General features: G+C 37.0%; 1 long non-coding RNA gene across 1 annotated transcript; it reads left to right on the top strand.

Moving 5' to 3' along the window:
* Nucleotides 1-6: 6 nt before the first annotated feature.
* Nucleotides 7-5,451, top strand: LOC139078532 (uncharacterized). The gene is made up of 4 exons (XR_011531533.1): nt 7-160; nt 1,463-1,554; nt 2,881-3,054; nt 3,641-5,451. It is a non-coding gene; the product is annotated as an uncharacterized lncRNA (long non-coding RNA).
* Nucleotides 5,452-10,760: the final 5,309 nt, after the last annotated feature.

The raw sequence follows: 10,760 nt of genomic DNA, 5'->3' as shown, positions 1-10,760 counted from the left end.
TGCCCTACATTTTCCTAAGGCTTTCTGAGCCCATGAGGCCTCCATCCTTATCTCTGTTACCTTGGTGCCCAGGGAAGCCAAGGCAGTGTTGTCTTGTTCTGTTGGTGGTGGTTGGGGGTAGTTTCTTATAACCTTTAATCTTCGGAACAACCCTGACCTGGTAGGTATTATTAAGACTGATTTTCCTTAAGGGAACAGACTCAGAGAGGTCACACCACTTGGCTGAGGTCTTGCCCCTAGTAAGTGGCAGAACCAGCATTTGAACCTCAATCTATCAGATACCAAAACTTATATGTGCTGTTATGTGGCAGCATTCAGCAGCGTCTCTATTTGTGGAGATGAGGAGTTCACTATTTCTAATCTATTATTGATTAGCTTAAATTGTTGGAAAGCAATTTCAGTTACTGAAGCAAAATCTGTTTCTTTTTATTTCTAAGATTGCCCTGTGGGAGCTGTACAGAATGTCCACCCTTTCTTTTTCCTGACAATCACTTTCAAATACTTGAATAAAATTCTCAAATACGATAGTTAGGGATGGATAAAGAGGTGGAACCTGAAGATGAATCATAGCATTTGGATTGATGGAAATGAGAGCACAGACATTATAGGTAATCAAATGTGGTAATAATAGAGTGATGTGTTGAATGCTTATTGTGTCCACTATTGTGCTCGTCACTCTCTATGCTTTGTCTCAAGTAATTCTCCCGATGATGGTGCAGTAGGTGGATGATGTTCTCATTTTATAGATGTGAAAACAGACTCAAGAGATGTGAAGTAATCCAGTTCACTCAGGTATTAAGTGACAGAGATTTGAAGGCAGACTTATGCGATTCCAAAGGATATGTTTTCTGCGCTAGCCTAGGCTGCTTCTTGGCTACGTAAAGTAAGTTACAAAAACAGTATAATCTGTTTATCAGTCTGAATTTAGTGCAGTACAAACCAAAAAGGCTTTATTCTTTTTCAGTCACCATCTTAAACATGATCTTCCAATTTACTCCATTTTTGTCCTCTATTAACATTTTAAGACGATTCCATAGCTTTTTTTTTTTTTTTTTTGATTAGCCCTGAGCTAACATCTGCTGCCAATCTTCCTCTTTCAGATGAGGAAGATTGGCTCTGAGCTAACATCCGTGCCCATCTCCCTCTATTTTATATGTGGGACACCTGCCACAGCGTGGCTTGATAAGCGGTGCATAGGTCTGTGCCTGGGATCCAAACTGGCGAGCCCTGGGCTGCTGAAGTGGAGTGTGCAAACTTAACTGCTATGCCACCAGAACCAGCCCCTCCATTGCTGTTTAGGCCTTTCAAGTTAGGGCAAAGACCAGCCCTTGTAAGTCTAAAATTCCAGTCTCATTTCTTTCCTTCTTTTCAGCTCAGACCCAACAACCTAAGCCCAACTGACCTTTAGAGAAGAAGAGCATGGTCAACTCATTTCATCTTTTTTCCCACCTCTTTTTCACAGGCATTGAGGCGGGGAGCAGGGAAATGGAGAAGGACAAGCGACTCTTACCTGATGCTGTTGTAGTCCTTTCTCTACGGTTGCTACTTCTCCAGGTAACTGATCAGCTACTAAGTCTGTCTGTAAGGCCAGTGTCCACCACTGGGCTTCATTTGGGCAAATGAAAGAGAAAGGGGAGGCAGAGTTAAGGTTTGGATGCCAGGAAAGATGACGCTTATGGAAATGGACAAGCTGGAAGAAAGTGAGCTGGTTCAAGATAGGTGTAATCCAAGGGGCATGACAGAAATGCATGACTTAAAATGGAAAAGCAATTAGCTTTTGCCTATGGAACAGATGTGTTCCAGCTGTTGGTTCTCAAATGAACCCAATTTTCCTTGTTAACTGTTATTATAAAAGCAAGGATATATCCCCACAAGGAAAAAAGGAAATCCTCAATAGACTCAATTAAAAACTTTCGGCGAAGATGTAGCTGAAATGGTGGCCAGCTTCCTAGGGCCCTGTGGGATTATTGTCCCACTTAGTGGTTCACTTCCCTTTGCCGTGATGTTTTGACTCGTTGGTCTCCCCTAAGCTGTCAGGCCCTCTCCTGTTCCCTCCAGGATAGAATATTAATGCAGTGTCTATTATTGGAGAAACCACTGCACAATCCTCAAACCCTGGGAGTTTTCTGGCTGGCTATAGAAGATGTCACATTTGCATTCAGGTTTTACACGCTTACTCGACTGCCATTTCTCACCTTTGGAACATTTCTAAAAATAAGCAACCTACTCAGAGCAGCCATGAGGGATAACTGCGACCTGTATCTCTTTATTTTTATATGAACAAAAATCCTCCACAAAATAGTCTATAGAAATGGCATCCTAGATTTCATCAGACTCTTAGTTGTCCTACAGATTTGACATTCTCTGTGTCTGTATGACATCTATTGGTCTGCCTATTGTGAGAGAACTCTCTTTTGAACCAGTTACCAGAAAACCCAGTTGGGAAAATGGGAAGTTATGTCCCTAACTCTGCCCCCTGAGCTATTTGATCTTGGCCACCACGGGAAGTTGCTGAGGTTTGGAAGAAGAACATGCACTGAAGACACCAGGAAATTGAAGAACTTAGGAACACCTTGGGAAGGGGAAGGGGCATAAGGAGGGAGGAAAGGGCTACTGGCAAAGATGAATTGCTTTAGAAATGTTCCTGCACTGGTTTCTAGGCAGGAAACCTATAATACCAATCCCGTTGAAAAGACTGGGTCAATAGAGTCACCTCCCGAACTCTCAATTTATTGCACCAACAATTTCTCTAACTCTGTTACGGCTGAAGGAAGGTGTTGTGTTGATAAAAAATACTCTTACAGCTCTTTTTGAAAAGAAGAAAAGGATTTTCACAAATGCTTCCCTTCTCGTTTATTGTCACTACCATTTTTTCCCCAGACTACTCTCATTCTCAGCCCACGTAGGAAATCAGAAGATAATTTAAAATTAAATGATGATGGCTCTGAGCTTAAAGCACTTTGAAAAAGAGAGGAAAGAAACATATCACAACTTGACAGGGCTGGGAGTGAGAGTCAGAAGCTTGCCCAGGATGTCCAGAAGAGCTGCTGGCAGGTGGGTTCTTGGTGCATTTGTGTGACTATGAAAGACCCCACAACGTTATCCTGCCTCACGCAATGGGATGGCGACCGAGGTCACAGAAACACAAGGGAGAGAGCTGAGAAAGAATGGAAAGAAGGTACAGACAGAGAGTTAGTAAGTTAGGAAAGCCAGGTTGAATCCTTAATTTATTACTTACTATTTTGCATTATAATCTTTCTAAGCATTTCTTTCTATACCTATGAAAATATTTTCATAGAATGTCTGTAAGAAGTAAATAAAATTATATATATATGCATACATATGTGTATATAGGTGCATGTATATATGTATATAGGTGAGTATATAACTATGTATGTATGTATGTTATGTATGTATGTGTGTATATATACATATATTTATAATGTATCACACACCACACACATATAATTCTTAATCAGCACAGGGTCAACGTATAAAAAGTTCCTTATAATAGTAATGGTATAAATTATTCTTATTATAGGGTATAAGCCAGCTCTTTAGCTTACTTTAACTTTACTTCCACTTGCCCATATGTGATAATGTGCAAATCACTAAAAAGGGCCTTTCCTTTCTTTTCCAGGTTCTCTGACTTTTAGAAGCAAAAAGAGCATTTGTCAAACTCTGACAAATCAGAATTCAAATTTCTGCTCTGCGACTTATGAGCCACAGAACCTGGGACAAGTTAGCTTTCTAGGTCTCAGAGTTCACATCTGGATAATGGGATTATTTATTATTTCACAACATAGCTGTGAAATTGAATGAGGTGAAAAGTATGTAACAGTGCCGAGCATATTGCCTGGTATATAACATGCATTAAACCAGGGGTTGGCAAACTTCTGTCAAGGGCCAGATAGTAAATATTTTAGGCTTTGCAGGCCTATCGACTCAAGTTGGCCGTGATAACATGAAAGCAGCTGGAGACGATATGCAAAGGAAGGATCATGGCTGAGTTCCAATAAAACTTTGTTTAAAAAAGACAAGTGGGCCAGTTTCAGTCTGTGATCTGTAGTTTGCAAATCCCAGCACTTAACCGATATTACTTTCTTACTTTTCCCCCAATTTGTCTTCTCTGAGATTAAGGTTTTTCATGTGTATCACATTGAAAATAGTACCTACCAAAAGTTTTATTTATTTATTGAGCATCTGTTGTATACAAAGGACTGAGTCAAATGCAATGAACAACAGAGTGAATAAAATTTCCTTCTACCCTTGAGGGGCTTAAAGGATAACAGAAAGAGCTGAATTTATCTCAGCTTGGTCTTCCTAGCCAGAATATGGTTGAAGAGTATTTATTTCATGGAGTTACTATGAAGATGAAATAAAGCATCATGTTTAAGTGTGGACGCAGTACCAGCCATTAGGGAGAAGTGGTTATTGGACTTAACCTTTTTGCTGTGAAGAATGTAAAACTGGACAAAATGTACGAAGAAACTCTTTTCAGACATTGGACCACAGAGAACACAGGGCTGTGATGCTTGAGATAAGGAAAACACCAGATTTCACTCCAGCTTTCTGCCCATGACCCCTAGCTAAACCTCAGCACAGCAAAGTGGAGCCCAGTTAAAAAAGAAGTTGAGCCCAATTAAAAAAAAAGTTTTTATTCCTTTTTAAAGAAGTGGCTTCACTGGAGAGAGGCAAGACAGATTAGAGTTTGGGGCCGCTGATGTAGCTGGAAGTTATCGATCAGATTACTGAGGAGAAGGCAGATGCACAGATAACGTGACTTCAGAAATCTGCACAAGGATCCCCTTGAGTTTTGAGGTGAATGGAAAGCTGTGTATGCACAGATCAAGGTTCAGTGAGATTAGGCAGAGAATAGCTTTTGGATAACTGTGAACTGGAAAGAATCTTAGAGGTTGCACAGTGCAGGAAGATGGGGTTATAATGACCTAAAGTGGAGAGACCTCATAAACACCCTGGGCATTCAACTGAGATCCCGGAAAAGCTATGACTCAAGAGTAAGACTACTCTGGCTCTAGAAGAAGGCCACTCTAGATCCATCATAAAAAAGCTTAAAACCAAGCGTTGAGAGGATAAAGCTGATTTGTCAATAAATTAAGTGCCTGCCAGAACAAAGCATAACAGTCTTTAAAGGAAGGCAACAAAATTCAGACTTATATAACAACATAGAATCTACAATCGAATATATAATAATATATTTGAAGACATATGAAGAACTAGGAAAATGTGGCACTTAACCAGGAGAAAGATGAGTCAGTAGCAACAGACACAGAAATACCACAGATCTTGGAATTAACAGATATGTTGCTCTATTTTGGGCCACACCCACTTCACCTCCAATCCCCCATCCCTGACCCCTGGCAACCACTAATCTATTGTCTATTTCTATATGTTGTCATTGCAAGAATGTAATAAATGGAATCATACAGTAGTCAACCTTTTGTTAATGGCTTTGTTTTGGGGGGGTAACATTGGTTTATAACATTATGTAAATTTCAGGTGTACCTCATTGTATTTTGACTTTGCTATGCACACTACATCATGTTCGCCACCAAAAGTCTATTTTCCATCCATCATCATAAAAATGTCCCCCTTTACCCCTTTTGCTTTCCTCCCATTTCTCTTCTGCTCCAGTAACCACCAATCTGTTCTTCATATCTCTCTATGCTAAGCCAAGTAAGTCAGACTGAGAAAGACGAATACCATATGATTTCACTCATATGTGCGATTGGCTTTTTTCACTCAAAATAATTCCCTGGAGATGCATCCAAGTTGTTGCATGTATTGATAATTTGTTCCTTTTTCTCACTGAGTAGTATTCCGTGATATAGATGTATCACAGTCTGTTTAACCATTCATCCATTGAAGGACCTCTGGGATGTCTCCACTTTTCAGCTATTACAAATAAAGCTGCTTTGACCATTGGTGTACAGGGGTTTTTTTGTGTGTAGACATAAGTTTTAATTTCTGTGGGATAAATGCCCAACAGTACAACAGCTGGGTTCTGTGGTAGTTGCATGCTTAGTTTTATAAGAAACTGCCAAACTATTTTCCAGAGTGACTTTATCATTTTACAATCTCACCAGCAATGTATGAGTGATACAGTTTTTCTGCATCCTTGCCAGCATTTAGTGTTGCCACTATTTTTTGTTTTAACCATTCCTATAGGTTACATGAGATGTGTTTTAAATATAAAGACATAGATAGGTTAAAAGAAAGAAATCACTGATCACTATAAAGATGCGGTAATTAATGACAAGACAGCAGAGTTCAAGGAAAGGAGTATTATTGGAGATAAAGAGGAACATTTCCTAATAGTATGAATTGTGAATTAACTATGAATTAGTTATTATTCATCAAAAAGACATAACAATCTTAAATGCTGAAAGCATCTTATGACAGAGCCTCCAAACATGGGAATCAAAACTGATAGGACTGGGAGCAAAAACAGACACATCCGCAATCAGAGCTGGACACTTGAACACTTCTTTCTCGGTAGCTGATGTGACAAATAGACTAAAATCTGTAAATATATAGATTTAAACACTGCTATTAGCTAACTTGACCTAGTAGATAATCATAGAACATTATTTTCAATAATTGCTTTCTCTTCTGTTCAAGAAGTTGGTTTACAACTCTTTTTTTTCAAGTATACATGAAATATTTATCAGGAGAGACTTTATGCTGGACTATTAAAAAGTGTTTCTAAATTTAAAATTATTAAAATCTTATAGAGTATATTTTCTGTCCATAAAGAATTAAATTAGAAATCAATAACAAAATATCCACACACTCTCAAATATTTGGAATGTAAGCAACACACTTCTAAATAGGACATGCACTGAATAAAAAAAATTACAAAGGTAATTAAAGAATATTTTACTAAATAGTAATAAAAGTACTAAACATCAAAGTTTGTGGGGTACAGATAAAACCTTGTTTCAATGAAAATGTCTAGTGGCAGATGCTTATATTAAAAAATGAAGAATAGTTTCAAATCAACCATCCATGCTGGCACCTTAGGAAGATAGAAAAAGAAGAGCAAATTACACCCAAAGTAAAGAGAAGGAAGGAAATAATAGAGAGTTGAAATTGATGAAACAGAAAATGAGCAAATGATAGAAACAAATCAATGAAAGAAAAAATTGATTATCAGATATCAATAAAGTTGAAAATTGATCTTTCTCAACTGGGGTTCTACAAGGAAAAGTTAGATTTAAAGGATATTATAGGGTTGTCTATTTTCTCTGTTCTTCCAAGGAAGTTACGTAGCTAATAGTAGATCCATAGGAAAATAATTATATCATTTTATACAATAGATGCCTTAGAGCCTTAGGGCTTAATTCTTTCATGGAACCCTAGTTGAGAAAAGTCTCCCCAGCTATGCTGATAAAAATTTTGAAAGAAAATAGAAATTACAAATTACCAACATCAGAAATGTAAAAGGGACCGTCACTATAGATGCTGGGAGCATTAAAAATTAGTAAGAAAACCCTGTGAATAACTTTATGCCAAGAAATTAAGAAACTTAATAACACTATAACTGTTAAAGAAGTTGAATTTATAATTTAAAACCTTCCCATAATACAATTCCAGACCTCGGTTGTTTAACTGGAAAACTGTATCTTATACTTAAGAAAGAAATAGTGCCAGTTTACGCAAACTTGTTCAGAAAAAGGAGTTGGAAATGCTGCTCAACTTTAAGAGGCAAATATAAGCTTGATGACACCGTCCAATATCATTCATGAACAGATATGCAGAAATCTTGACGAAATATTAGAAGCTGAATCTGGGAATATATAATTGGATAGCATATATAACAGAGTAAGATTTTTCTTACAAATGAATGCAAGATTGTTTCAACATTTGAAAATCAATTAAAGGAATATATCACATTAACAGATTAGAGGAGAAAAGTTATAAGATCATCTCATATAAATGCATAAAAAAGGTAAAATTCATACTCATTTGTCATAAAAACTTTCAGCCAGGTAGGAGTAGTCGAGGGCTTTCTCAATCTGATAAAACCCACAGCGAACAGATTTAATGGTGAAGGACTGATTGTTCTTCCGTATGATACTGGGAACAAGGCAAGGAAGACTGCTCCTTTTTCTTCTCTTCAACATTGTCCCGAAAGTCATGGCTAGTGAGATACTGCAAAAATAAACAAACATACAAAAAGGAAAAATGGCAATATGAATGTGTATATAGAAAATTCTATGGGATCTACCAAAAAAGATCCTAGAACCAACACATGAATTTAGTAAGGCCACAGAATACAGGGTCAATATACAAAAATCAATTGCATTTCTATGTAATAGCAACACACAATTTGAAGATTGTATTTAAAAAACCATTCTTTATAATAGGATCAGAACATTAAATAATTAGATATAAATATTAATATATGCAGAATTCCTCACTGAAAACTAAAAAATATTACTGAGCAAAAGTAAACAAGATGTACATAAGTGAATAAATACACAATATTAGTGGATTGGAGGATTAATTATGGTAAGATGTACATTTTCCCAAATTTACCTTTAGATTTTTAATGAAATCTCAAAATCCCAAGGCTTTTTTTTTCTTTCTAAAAATTAGCAAGCTGACTCTAAAATTATTTGGAAGTGCAAAAGACCTAGAAGAGTAAAAAAGAAAAATCTTGAAGAGGAGAAACAAGTCAAAAGATACATACTACCTGATTTCAAAACATACTGTGAGGTTACACTAATCGAGAAAGTGTGACATTGGCCTAACAATACACCTTTAAGGTCAATGGAACAGAATAGGGAGTCTATAAATAGACCAATGCTTATACAGTCAATGTGATTTTTGACAAAAAGGCCAAAGCTATTCAATGGGAGAAAAGAAATTCTTTTTGAGAAATGAACTCAGCCCTTGCTTGACACCTCACTCAAAAATTACTTCAAGATTGGTTGTGCATCTGACATAAAAACTAAAGATATAAAGTTTCTAGAACAATGGATAAGAGAATATCTTCATAACCCTGCGATAAGTAAAATGTTCTTCGAAAACACTGACTGTAAAAGAAAAGATTGATACGTTATTCAAAATTATAAACTTCAGCTCACTGAAAGTGTTCATTAAGAAAAGGAATAGGGAAGCATGGGAATAAATATTCAATATACAAATACACCACAAAAGGCTTGTGTGCAGAGCACATAAAGAGCACCTTCAATTCAACAACAGGAAGACATCTGAATAACAAATAGGTGAATTAGACACTTCACAGAGGAAGATATATAAGGGGCCAATGAACACTTGAAAAATTGCATATTATTTGTCATCAGGGAAACGCAAATTAATATTAAGATATCACCATACTTCTAGAATGGCTTAAATTTAAAAAGCCTGATGACATTAAATGTTGGCTAGGATGGGAAGCAACTAAAATTCTCAGACATTGCTGGTAGGAGTACAAAACAGCACAACCAGTTTGGAATCTGTCAATTTCTTATAAATTAAAACATACTACTATCTTATGATCAAATAATTCTGCTCTTAAGTATTTACCCAAGATGAATGCAAACCTATGTTTATGCAAATGTTCATATTAGCTCTAGTAATAATAGCCCAAACCTGAAACAACTCAAATGGCTAACAAGATAATGGAGAAGTTGTGTTACAGCCCTATAGTGAAACTGTAGTTGGCAATTAAAGGCTAGAATAGATTTGGACATTGCTAAGATAGAATCAGCGTCACTTAGTGACAAACTGGAAAGTAGTGTGATATAAAGAAAGGAACTGAAGGTGGCCTTGCGATGATTAGCCTACTTGCCTACGAAGAAGATTGAAGAAAAAACGCACGGAGGGAGGAAAAGGCTGAGGGATGGGAATAAACTGATTCTCTGAAATCTACTTAGAAATGATTTTGTTTTCAATGTGAAATAGAGGAAGTCTCTCTAAGAATTGAAGGTTCCAGTAGTCAGAATTCATTTGTTTCCCTATTTCAACCTCTTTGGCTTTCTTTCCTGGGCACAAGTTTTGATAACTTCAAAGGATGCTCTGGCATTATGAGAGTACCAAGAACAGCCTTAAGAGGAGATTACCCACCATGCATTAGTACTCCTTGTTCTCCTTTCTCATGAAGTATTTGAAGTGGAGGTATTTGTGGGCCACTGGTGGGAGGGGTGCCAGCTTGTTTACCTTCTCTTAGCTTGTATTTCTGCTAAGAGAATTTGGGCTGAGGTGCACTATTTGGAGTGTTCAAGAATGATGGTAAGAAAGGAGAGGAAAAGCTATTTATCATGTCCTTCAGGATGGTCATCACATTCATTTATTTATTTTCTATAAGAGTTGTTTTTCTTATGTCCTAGTTGGCGAACTTCTTGAGGGTAAGGACTGCCTTATTCATCTTTTTATCTTTCCTCGCTGAAGTTTATCATGAAGTAAAGTAGGCATCCGATGAATAGATACTGAAAGAAGGAGTAAATTTGCCTCTAGAGATTTTATTACCACTGCTTCCTCTGAGATGTACAGTTTTGTTATTAAAAACAACAAAAGTAACCAACAGTTACAAAGTGGATCTTTAAAGAACCTTTCGCCTCAAGAAAAAAGGAAAATAAGACAAGCCCAATATAAAAACGGAGAGACCCTTGACTAAAACTGACATTTAAAAACCAGATTGGGAGGATAAGAGAGACCAAAAAGGGAACTCAGATAGTCAAGCTTTCTGAACTCAGAAAGGAAAAAAGCAGAAGAGACAGATCAAAGAAGCA

This window comes from Equus przewalskii, chromosome 22 (assembly GCF_037783145.1).
Source record: "Equus przewalskii isolate Varuska chromosome 22, EquPr2, whole genome shotgun sequence".
Lineage (NCBI taxonomy): Eukaryota > Metazoa > Chordata > Mammalia > Perissodactyla > Equidae > Equus > Equus przewalskii.
The sequence above is the reverse complement of the archived record's forward strand: the minus strand, read 5'-3'. Positions and strand labels throughout refer to the sequence as shown.